This window comes from Typopeltis vanoorti, chromosome 17, assembly GCF_054136105.1.
Source record: "Typopeltis vanoorti isolate ZY-2024b chromosome 17, IOZ_Tvanoo_1.0, whole genome shotgun sequence".
Classification (NCBI taxonomy): Eukaryota; Metazoa; Arthropoda; class Arachnida; order Uropygi; family Thelyphonidae; genus Typopeltis; species Typopeltis vanoorti.
This window is the reverse complement of record NC_143565.1, coordinates 54,972,275-54,985,632: the sequence shown is the minus strand read 5'-3', so window position 1 is coordinate 54,985,632 and position 13,358 is coordinate 54,972,275. Positions and strand designations below refer to the sequence as shown.

General features: G+C 34.7%; 1 protein-coding gene across 1 annotated transcript in view; it reads left to right on the top strand.

Annotated features, from left to right (window-relative positions):
- Positions 1 to 13,358, top strand: part of LOC150097403 (cytochrome b-c1 complex subunit 7-like) — a 46,395-nt gene that overhangs the window by 784 nt on the left and 32,253 nt on the right. The window lies entirely within an intron of this gene.

Here is a 13,358-nt window from a genome sequence, read left to right as displayed (position 1 = left end):
TCAGCATTGCAATTATCTTTTGAGTGGTATTTGCAATCTTTGTTACATGGTCCCTGAACTTCAACTTGCTATTTACCAACACTCCAGATCCCTAGCCTGATCAGTTTCTTGTAGCATAATCCCACCAATGTAATACACAATTGGATATCTGATCGCACCAAAGTTCATGACTTCATATTTACTGACATTGAACTGACATCCATTTTCATATGCCCACAATTCCAATCTGTTCAAATCATTCTGCAAATATACTGCATATCAGCAGCATTACCTATCTTTGCATCATCAACAAATATTGCCTGTGAAATCCTTCCCAATATCATTAATATATAGGTTGAATAACAGTGGACCAAGGACTGATCCTTGTGGTACACCACTACTTTCCTTAAATCTTGCAGACCCACATCCCCCAATATATCACTTTTTTGATATCTGTCAATCAGCCATCCTATTATTCATGCTAATATTTTACAATAAAAACTCATATTCTCTCATTTATGCAACAGTCTTCCATGCTGTATTCTGTCAAAAGGCTTAGCAAAATCCAAAAGCATCATGGTATATCCATTCTCCCTGTCTAGTTCACTGGCAACATTATTATAGAATCTGAGCAAGTTGCTAAAACATGACCTTCCTTTAGTAAGCTCATGGTGTTCATGGCAAAATAGAGATTCACTACAACCCATTTCTGAATGCAAGCCCTAACCAGTTTTTCCAAAATCTTCACCATCACTTGTGAGATATTGATTGGCTGCAAGCCATTCTTTTCAACATATTGTTTTGTGATACCCCCATGGTGTTCTAGGACTATATATTAATCTCACGATCCACCAAGACACCACATAATCTATCATCTGTCACCCGCTCACTAATTGTAATTTTTGTCTGTTAGTTGCCAGTGTTCACTGACTGATTTGCTGTATATGTACAGAATAAAAACTTGAGTTTCTTGAGGAATAAAATCCTTGCCTCTTATGAGATTGGCTAGGTGCCTTCAGATGTCAAATCCCACATGAGAATCAAACTCAGGCCTTTTCCAGCTAAATGGAGTATTGTCCTATTATTCTTTAAACTGTGTGCCTACAGAACTCCTTTATATCTAAATCATATGGATTTCCTTTGATATGCCAAATTCTATGTTCCAGATTCTCAGTCTTTCTCTCGTAATATATTGTGTAATCAACATTCCACAATCCTGATGTCATTTCTTGCTTCTGCACTTTCTCTGTATTTCTATTTTTCTTCGAATCAAAAGGTGATTGTAGCTGTAGAGGGGTATTTTGTAGATCTTACTGAGAACCACTACAGGGACAGGATAATGGCACTGGAGCATCACTGGAATAAATGGTGAATTGTGTTGAAAAATAAAAATAATTTTGATATTATAAATTACTTATTCATTTTTTTTTTCACTGTTAGGCCGAGAACTTTTCAGACCACCCTCATATGTGAATGTGCAAGAGAACTGCCATTGCCTCTGATGAAGTTGTTCAAATCTAAGTCTCAGCTCTTGCAGGATTCCAGAGAATAAGGTAGTTCCTACTGCATACAGGTGGCTCCAAGACGGTAGAAAACTACAGAACCAATTAATATATCAGGAGTGGTCGTTAAAGTATTGGAAACATTGGTTAAAATAAAACCCAACAATGGGTGGATATGGATGCATTACTCTATAATGGGCAGCAGGCTTTGTAAAAAAAAGATCGGTCCTGTCTTAGTAATTTATTCACATTTTATAATAAAGCAACAGCAGAATTGAATAATGGAAATGGCTGCATCATGATATTGCTGAAGTTAGCAAAAGCATTTGACAAAACACCACATGGAAAACTATTACAAAAGTTGGAACAAATGGGAATGGATATGTAGCATGGTTAGATAATTGGCTGACAGACAGGCAACAGAGGTAGTACAAGGGCGGTCTGAAAAGTTCTCGGGCTAACAATGAAAAAACGAATTTATAATTTCAAAATTACTTTTATTTTCAACATAATCTCCCTCAAGACTAATACATTTATTCCAACGATGCTCCAGCACCATTATCCCATCATTGTAGTGGTTCTCGGTAAGATCTGCAAAATACCCCTCTACAGCTGCAGTCACCTCTTGATTCAAAGAAAAATGCTGATCAGCGAGAAAGAGTTTTAGTTTTGGGAAGAGACAGAAATCAGAGGGAGCCAAATCTGGGGAATAAGGTGGATGTTCCAACAATTCATAGTGCAGATCCTTTAATTTTCCCAATGCCAAAACACTTTGCGGGGAGGTGCATTGTCCTGACGAAAGATGATTTTTTTCTTCTGCATACAGAGTCTTTTCTCACGAATTTTTCTGTCTAGTCTAGTCTAGTTAAAAGATCAGAATAATATTCCCTGGTTATTGTTTTGCCCTTTTCAAGATAATAAACAAAATGCCTTTAGCATCCGAAAACACCAATGTCATGACCTTTCCTGCTGATGGAACAGACTTTGTCTTCTTTGGCACTGAACCAACTGGCTTCTGTCTGCTGTTTTGATTCTGGTGTGTAATGGTGAATCCAAGTCTCATCCATAGTAATAAGTCGATGCACAAAATCAGTTTTATTTTTGTTAAAATGCTGTAAGCACTGTTCAGAGATTTTTATGTGAGTACGTTTTTGATCTGCTCTGAGCAAGCATGGCACCCATCTTACGCAAAGCTTTTTCATTTGCAATTCTTAATGCAAAATATATCCTACACGTTCTTTTGAAATGCCTATAGTCTCAGCAATTTCATGCACTTTGACTCGCCGGTCATCCAATACCATATTGTACACTTTTTGGATATCCTTCTCATGGATCATTTTCAAGGCTGGTATGGCCGTATTTAAACTCTGTAGCCCATTTCTTAATTGTTGAAAACATAGGAGAAGAGTGCCAATAAACTTTTATGAACTTCGAATGAATTTCTTTTGGCGTTAAACTTTCTTTTACAAAGTATTTTATAACAGCACGATACTCAATTTTATCCATTTCAAGGGATACAGACATCACTTTTGTTTCAGACAGCTATTTAAAACAAACTACTTGATAGAATGACTTGCAATTTCACATAGATGCTTATGACAGATGTACCAACTTTGAAAAAAAATCTTGCTGATAGTGTTGCGATCTATGGTCGAGGCCGAGAACATTTCAGACCACTCTCGTAGTGCATGTGCTGACATGTCATTCAGTTCCACTGCTATATTGACATGGATATTTTTCAATATGCTGTCCATCTACCTCAATTTTGATATTCATCTGTCACATCAGCAACTGCAAAATCTCTACCTGGATGAAAAATCTCTACCTTTGCAACTTAACTATTGCTTTTGTCTCTATCACCTTTCTGCCATAAGCATTGTTTATAGTCATCCTGCCATAGTCATTTTTCCTCTGACTTGCTACATAATGAAAAAAATCTTTTGGGTTTAATTTTGCCTGCTTAGCTAATTTTCTTTCATAATCTTATTTCATCTTTCTTACCAAACTAGTCACCTTTCTTGCTTGCACTTTGGGCAACTCATGAGTATGCTGATCACTTTTTTCTTTATATTCCTTCCACAGTGTTTTAATTTTTTTGCAGCTCTTCCTTTATATCTCTACTCATCGACTTTATTCCCACCTGATTTATCCTCCTGACATTGGGGTATGCAGTATGCATACCCCAATGTCAGGAGGATAAATCAGAATAAATAAAACCAATGTCTGATGATACTGCTTTATTATTGTATAGGCACCTCCATGGAGTCCAAAAACTCATCGCAGGAGACCCCCAACTATCCACACAATCTATCATTCCTCTCTTTGAACTCATTAACAGACAAAGCAGTCAGCTGACTCTGCAATCCTCAAATAATCCAATTGCATCTCTAAAACAATCTCTGACCACTTCCCATGCACTGCTGACATTCTTTCCACGTAGCTTCTCAAGTCATGACACTACTCCAAGATGACTCCTAAGTCTGTAATAATTACCAGCTTTATAGTTCAACATAAACCCTTTCTTGACAGAGAATTCCACATGTTTGGCAATTTCCCAGAACAAGACTGCACATTCACTCTTCTCAAATGAATGCAGAGTGTCTGCCTTGGTTATGAATACAATTTCTGATGCTGTTATTAGATCCTACACTCTCAAACCTCTTGTTCCCTCTATGACATGTTGTTTCATATAATTATCCTTTAGCAACTGTATCAATGGCAGCCCATGAAGTTTTAAGTGGGGGTGCTGCCTGTACAAAATTTAAAAAAAAATCATTTTTTTTCCTAATCAGTAACCAATTTATTAATAAATAAATTACAGATTTATTTATTAATAAATTGGTTACTGATTAGGAAAAAAAGAATGATTTTTTTTTAAATTTTGTATCGGCAGCACCCCCACTTAAAGCTTCACAGGCCGCCACTGAATGAACTGTATAAATTCCACTTCCATCTTGCCATGCCCCCATTCCTCTCTTAACATAGTTAGTTTCTCATAATAATTGTTTGGCCTGCATTCATTGCACTAATCTGATGATACATGACATCTACATCTTCCTGGTTTATAGCAGCACTCAGCAGTCTTGTAAAGGTTATTAAGAAGGCTCCAGAAATATAACTTAAATCTACTAGCCACAAAAAAAAATTTTTACTTGTCCAAGGCATCGGTGTACTTTACACAAATATTGTTATAGGTAATGTTTTTAAAAAAACTAAATGCTATGACGATGAAACAAAGTAATATGTTCGCTAATTCTCATATACATTACATGTCAGTATACAGAAGTATGATTTCCTTTCATGTGGGTTTAAAACACATACCATAACAGCTCATCACAACTTAGTTTATCTTTTCTTTTATTTATTGTTCACAATGAAGGGTGTTTTTATATGAATTATCCATTAGCAATAATTTAATAGGAAAAATAATAAAATTCTCAAAAACAAGAAAATTAGTAGTAGATAGCATTTTGTTTTCATGATGGACTCAATCACATAATCTTGTCTTTGCAAGATAATTGTATTTTTTGAAATGAGAGTATTAAAAAGCATTTTGATTATGTAAAATGTTAGTGTTTAATTAGAGTAAGATCATTCATGCTGTGAGCCATGAAAATAAGACAATACTGTATTACATGTATGCACCTACTTGAGGGGTAAAGGTGTTGGAAGAATAAGATGTATAAATGTACTATAGTATTTAAATTAAATTGTGCCAGTTTTAATTACTAGTTTGTCTTGTTCATCATCATCAAATTCCTGGTATATACCCTCAAGGGGGTGTACAGGATATGATAGTACTACATGAAAAATTTACATCATCACTAACTTCCTATTTACAATTTTCCTCCAAATCAGCCTGTTACCTGTCAAGACTCCAGTATTATCAGATCTTATGTTTCTGTCTTCTAAGGCACTTTTTACTTTTTCCACCTATATCTTGATCTTCCTCTGGGTCTTTTCCATGCCAACCTGGCAGAGAACACTTGTTTTGCTAATCTTTCCTCTCCTGTTCTGTTTAAGTGACCATACCACAGGAATGTGTTAGCAGATTAGATCTGCTAACACATTCCTGGATGCTAACAATGTCAAGTTCTTTCCTAATATCCTCGTTTTAGTATGATATTGCCATCGATGTCGTCTATTCATGTCTCTAATCTTTCTGATGACTCTCATATCTGCGCTCTCTAGTCTTTGATCAAGTGTTTTACTTCTGACCCAGCTCTCAGATCCATAAGTTAAAATTGGTTTGAACACCATCTTGTATACAGCTAATTTAGTGTTCCGACTAATTTCTCTCTTATTCCATATAAATTTATTCAGTTGATTTCCTACCATTACCAGCCATTGTTGATTCTGTTGTCTATTTCCATATTTAATTTACCATCTTCACTAAAAATCTTGCCTAAGTAGCTGAAATGTTTTACTTGTTCTATAGGTTCTCCATTCACAATGCAGTTGACATTTTCAGTAATTCTGCTTATTTTCATTGTCTTTGTTTTGTTATTGCTGAACTTCATACCATATCTATTACAACAATTATTCAATTTAGTCAGGGAATCTTGTAGCAGATTTATTTAGAAGTACAACGTCATCCGCATAAAGCAAAGAGCTGACATTAACATCTCCAATTTTGATATCAGGTTTATAACCACTTTTCCTTCATAATGTGATCCATATAGATAATGAATAACAGATGGGATAATGTACATCCTTGTCTGACACCAGATTTATAATTAAACCACGTTCCTGTACTTCAATTCTAACTGCTGACTTACAACTCAAATAAAGACTAAGTATTGCTTGATATAATGCCCCATTGACACCATATAACTGTAGTGTTTTGAATAGCTTTTCCCTTGGCACCTAGATCTACAAAACTTAAATACAGATCTTTGTTATATTCCCATGATTTCTCAACTATCTGTCGTAAAGTGAAAATCTGATCCTGACAGCTTCTATTTGGCCTAAATCCAGCTTGTTCTTCACCAAGCTCTTCTTCCACAATCCTTCTCAACCATTTCTCGAGTATACTTGCATAAATCTTACCAGCAACATTCAGTAATAAAATACCTCTGTAATTCTCAAATTCAGTTTTATTTCCCTTTTTATATATGGGTGTAACTATGAGAGCTCTACTCCAATCATCTGGAATTTGTCCCTCTGTCCAGGCCTTCTGAACTATGTAGTGCAGACACTGTAAGACTTTTATACCTCGATACTTGAGCATTTCTGGTCGAATATCATCTACTCCTGCTGCCTTTCTACATTTCAGGCTTTTGATGGCATTTTCTACTTCAAGTATGGATATGTATTATTCCTGACTGGATGCCTGGTCAGTGTTTTTTACCACTGTGCTGTCATCACTGGTTTTTTTGTCTTGTTAATGAAATTATATAGTGAGAAATGTGCAATTATTTTTAAATACTAAATTGTCTATTACATATGCCATGCTTATGATATATACGTGTAAGGTTATTGAGTGTGCTAATTTGATTATAAAATTTACTTATTGGAAATGAGAAGTAATTTAATTTAAACCTATTCAGAATATGAAAAACGTACATGTTTTCTTGCACACTTTGAAGTGTGTGAGATTTACCATTTTGAAGTAAAGCACCATAACTAACACCTAGTGGTGACTAATTTTTCTTGCTTGATGTCTGAAACGAAAACTGAAGTGTGATGTTTATAAATTATCAGTTGCTATGTTACAACAGTGACAACTGTTGGGGATAGAAGATATGGCAGGCTGAGTTTATAATGATTGTTTATTTTTTCGTAGTCTTATATAAAAAGAAAGTTCTGAACCTTTCTTTAACATGGAGTGGACAGGCAGGCAAATGAAGGGGATGCCATCTAATTCCACTAAATGTAAGGTCTCCTGAAATTCAGGATCCACTGATAAGTAGTACTTTCTTGGTGGAACTTAACTTCCACTCCATTACTACAGGTAATGGAGTGGAAGTTAATAAAAGTTTGAAGTAAGGGATAGGACATTGCAAATGTGATGAAGATAACCTAACCCAGAAGATTGCAGCTATGCTAACAAAGATTTTGCCTTTTTAGCAGAGATAAGAGTCATGATTCCATTGTATAAAGCCCTGTTCAGATATCTTGATATTGTTATTGGGATTTGAAGAAGATAAATTAACCTTGGGTAGAGTATAGAGGCAGATAGAAAAAATGATATCAGGACTGTATAGACTGGGGTCGACGGGAGTTGTGAAAGGAGGTGGTGAGTAAGGAGGTTTGAAAAGTGGCTTTTTTTTTTCTTTTCTTTTTTTTTTTGCACAGAGGGTGGGGTTGGACCATGGAATACATTGCTTGATAGGGTGATGAGCTTGCAGACTGTGATTGGGTTTAAGGAGTGGTATCATACACTTTGTGTTGTCTAAAGTGACCTCCAGTGATCAGTCTTCTGACTGTGAATGTCCTGAATGGTAATAATAATGTAGTAATTATTTCATTTTTATATTTAATGCAAAACCAGTATTTGGAACCAGACATTAAACTTGTAGTTATTTAGTGAAAGATGCAATTATTTTTGCATGCATCCTACTTGTAATAGCTTTCATGATTTTAAATGAAAACAAATTCAATTAATTTTTATAGTAATCAAATATACTAGAAGTTATTTAACCTATAGTATAATTAGTACCATGGCAGTATAGAAAGTTGAGATGAAACAAGAGAACTTATCATTGATTTGAAGATCCATGAAATGTACTCTGTAGGAAATATATATGTATTAAGGGAAAATATTTCAAGAGACAGCACAAGAAATATGAAGAAAAATCTGAGTTTTTAGCTGAACTGTGAAGGGATGTTGGGGACTTATTCTTATTGCACATCTTAACAGACTTAGAGGAGAGTGGGAATTGCAGATACTATTTGTTATGAATATTAACTGTGGAAATATTTGTAGAAAATGCAAGTATGTAACTGAACATTTGTATGAAAGAATGAAGAGAATTGGTGAAAGATGGGATTCTTAATCCCGTCTTTCACCAATTAAAATGAAGACTTAATTGCTCTCATCTGTACTGGGTCATATTTTTAGGGTGATCTTAGGGGCACCAACACAAATGTGAAATTCAGTAGTTGGACAGATTTTCAATTTGTATAGAGTTAAAGCTGTTAAGAGGTAATATAATGCCTTGAGCAAAAAAAGAAACCTAATTTTTTGGATGCTGAGGAAGCAATATTTGCAATATAGAGAAATCTCATTTTATCTAGAAATTTGGTATTATCAAAAGTAATGCCAAAAGAAAAAAAAGTTCTTTTTTGTGTGAAATAAGAGAAGATTGAGTTTTATTAGCATTGGAATTGACAGCATTATCAAAATCCTACTAAACAATGATTTGGAGATCTATGTAGCTTTTTGAGATTTGTGTAGTGTAGTTGTAAGGTCTGCCAAATGAACAAGAGAGGTGTGGTGGGCTATTGTCCACAGCAGAGCTGTGTATATTGAATTTTCAACTGGAGAGTCATTAATATATAGAAGGAAGAAAGTAGGTGAAAGGCCAGAGAGAAAGCTGATGATCCAGTTTGCAGAAGTCAGACCACACGATGGTTAATTTACTTTGGGAAAAACATGATTAAATGTTCTAGAGATAATCAAAAGCATTTGCTTGAGATTATCTAAACATTCTCGGGGCATTTGTTCAGTGGTGGATACAGGGCCGGCGTTACCATGTAGGCAACTGCCTAGGGCTCAAGCCATGAAGGGGTGCAAAAATTCAAGCTATGCTTTATTCATACTTTACTAAAATATCAAAATTAAATAGTGATATATGATTTTACTATTTTACTATTTAACTCTTGGTTCTTTTTTGTTCCTTACCTAAATGATTTGAACTTACCGCTATTTAAAATTCAGTTAAGATAAATATTTTAAAACATTAACATTTTAAAATATTAAATTTCGGTATTTTATAACTTTTTTTTGTAAATGAATTATAACAGAGAATTTTCAAATTAATTAAAAAAGAAAATAAAAAAGCCCTATTAATTTAACCTGAAAGACAATTTTGTTTTGTTTAATGTCAATTAGAAACATTTTAGTTTATATGGGGATTTCAATCTCGTTTCAATATCTCCATATTGAAATGTGTTTCAATATCTCCATAAGTTGTTCCAAGTATCGAGTGATTGAATTAGATGAGTTCATTTTATTTTCAATAATCAATTATTAAAAATTAATTTGTTAAAAATAATTTAAAAAACATTTTTTTGAGTTAATTTTAGTGTCCAAAACGAATTAACAATAAATTAATTAATAATAACGTGTGAGTAATTAATAAGTCTGTGACTTTTTTAAAAATACTTTTATTTTTATGAGTTTATAAAAGTATAATTTTTTAGTTAACTATGGCTGATAAAAAACGACCATCTGGAGCTCGATATCGGAAAAGAAAATCAGAAAAAGCTAAAGAACTAGCAAAGCATGATTGTTCTTTCTTGAAATATCTTTGCACAAGAGAAACAACTAATAAAGATGAACATGATAATTCTTTTGCCGAAGATACGAAAGATGAATGTTGTGTTACTCTTATTAACGATAACGATCCAAGAACAGATGTGCAAAATAAAGAAAACGAAGATACTAACGACAAACCAGAAGAAGATACTACTATTCCTGTATTAAATTACAGTGATCCCATGGATTGGCCTTCTCATTTTAATGATAATTTTTGACAAATCTTAGTACAGAATTGGCCACAGATTGTGTCATAAGATTTTCCCAAAGATTCATAAAAAAGAAGATTTTCCTCTTTACACTACAAGAGGATACTACTGAACGATGAAGTAGTGTACCATCAATGGTTAATATATTCAGTATCAGAGGATGCAATTTTTTGTTTTTGCTGTAAAATATTCAGTAAAAAAACTACATCAACTCTACAAAAATCAGAAGTCAAAGACTGGAAAAATATTGGAATAATCCTTTCTTCACATGAGAGGAGTACTTCTCATTTAGAAAACTATGAAACTTGGAAAGAACTTGAATTGCGATTAATCGCACAAACAACTCTTGATAATTTCAATCAGCAAACAATCAGAAGAACAATAATACTGGCATCAAATGTTGGAACGTTTGATTGCTTTAGTTCGAGTACTTGGCACACAAAATCTTGCATTTCGCTGTACTAACGAAAAGTTGTACACTGCCAGTAACGGTAATTTTTTGAAGTTTGTTGAATATTTAGCTCTCTTTGATGCTGTAATGAAAGAATATGTAGGTAGAATCAAAAGTCAAGAAATAATGATCCATTATTTATGAAAAGATATTCAAAATAAGCTTATACAAATCTTGGCAAAAGCAATAAAAAATAATATCTTATCCCTTGTAAAATCAGCAAAATATTATTCAGTCATCTTGGATTGCACTCCAGACGTTAGCCATATTGAACAGCTGACAATGATTGTACGTTTTGTATATATTGTCATTCCATCAGGTAGTGAGATGTCTAAACCTGAGGTAATAGTAAGAGAGCATTTTATAAGATTTGTTCCTGTAGAGGAAACTACAGGTTCATTCATAACAGAAACTTTAATTGAATATCTAAGGCAAATGGAATTACCGATCGAGAATCTCCGTGGTCAAGTATATGATAACGGAAGTAATATGAAGGCCAAAGAAAATGGTGTTCAAAAGAGAGTTCTAGATATAAATCCTCAGGCCTTCTTTATTCCTTGTAGTTCACACGCTTTAAACAACAACGCTTCCAGTTGTTGTTTAGATGCAACCAGCTTCTTTACTTTAGTTCAATAGATTTGTAACTATTTCTCTGTATCTACTCATCGTTGGCGAATTCTTTCTACTTGTATCTTGGACTTGACTATTAAACCGTTGAGTAACACAAGATGGGAGAGCGTATTGACTCTTTAAAACCACTAAGGTATCATCTTGTTAGTATATATGATGCACTTATGCAAATTTTTGATGACCAAGATTAAATAATTCAGCTGGAAAAATACCCGACATGAAGCAAAAGCCCTTGCTGATTCCATTTGTAAATTTAAGTTCATAGTATCCCTTGTTGCGTGGTACAACATCCTTTATGAGGTAAATATTTCAAGCAAAATGATACAGAGAAAAGAGGTTGATTTAAATTCAGTTATGAAGCAATTACAAGTAACAAAAGAATACCTTCTAGAATGTAGAACTGATAAGGGTTTTGAAAAAATTTTGACTGATGCTGTTGAAATTGCAAAAGAACTGGAGATTCAACTGAATTTTGAAATAGAAAGCAACAGAAAGAGAAGACGAAGATGGCAATTCAAATATAATGTCAAGATGTGGCTTTGCAAGATCCTCAGCAGAAGTTCAAAATAGAATTTTACTGTTGTGTCTTGGATATGGCTATATAGTCAATTGAAGAGATTCCAACAACTACAGCAGCATAATGTTCTATTTGGATTTCTTTATGATATATATAATGTCACTGAAAAAACAACTGCTGATTTATTAAACGATTGCAAAAATCTTGAAAATGTTTTGACTCATTGCTAATAAAGATATTGATGCTGAGGATCTCTGCAGTGAACTTCAAGCAATAGCTCGAAGACTTCCAAAATCCATGCTACCACAAGAAGTACTATTCTTTATAGTACAGCAAAACTATATGTCGACTGCATACCCAACTTTTGTTGCACAAAGAATTCTCCTGACACTTCTAGTTTCAGTAGCAAGTGGAGAATGTAGTTTCTCAAAGTTAAAACATACTTGCGCTCAACAATGTCCCAAAGCAGGTTAACAGATTTGGCAACAATTTCAATCGAACACGAGCTAGCTTCTACACTAGATTTAAAGGAAACGGTAGAAAATTTTGCAAAATTGAAGGCAAGAAAAATTAAATAATGTATGGCGACTCAATGATCCGTGGTGTTCAAGATAGGATGCGTGAGGTGTGTTTGCAAGGAGGAACAATAGAAAGGGTGGTTATGGCAATTAAGAGAGGTGAAAGGGTGAATGAGATGATTGTGATGGTAGGAACGAATGACTTGAGTGGTAATGTAAGTCGGGCATCGAGAGGTAAGAGATTTTTGCTTGAGACTGTACGGAAGAAGACAGAGAGAGGGAAAATAGTGTGCGTGTTGCTTAGGTATGATAATGATGAGCTGAGCAGAAGAGCGGTGATATTGAATGGCATAATAGCGAGAATGTGTGACAAGAGAGAACTGGTATATGTGGATGCTTGGAGTGTGTTTGAGGAAAGAGAGGAATTGTATCTGAGAGACCGTTTACATTTAAATGAGGAAGGACGTAGGCATCTGGAGAGATTGCTGTTCTGAACGAGTCAGTGTGTACCAGGGAGGATGATAGCAGGGGTGGCCTCTTGTGGGAATGGATACTTGGGAGAAAGGAGACGATATCAGGTAACACTGAGCACAGTGGAGTCTAGAAGGGATAATGCTGGGTATAGAAACAGTGGCATTTATATGCTTTATACTAATGCCAGGAGTATCCAGAATAAGGGAGAGGAATTGTTGGCACATATAGTATCAGCCTGGCCAAAAATTATTGTGATCACTGAGACGTGGTTGACAGAAGGGGATATAACAACAGGAATAGAAGTCGCTGGGTATAGCATTTTTCGTCAGGATAGGAGGGAAAAGCATGGTGGTGGGGTACTGCTTATGATAAGTGATGACCTATGTCCTCTAAGAGTGGAGGCTTTGGAAGGAAGTGAGACAAATGATTTTGAGAGCGTATGGTGTGAGGTAGCGGTAGGCAAGACAGGATATTTAGTTGGGTGTTGCTACAGACCCAGGAGCACAGAGGATGGGGACCAGGAGATGTTTAGACAGCTAAGTTTCGCAAGTGCAAGAAGAATGATTGTTATGGGAGATTTTAACTACAGTAGTATA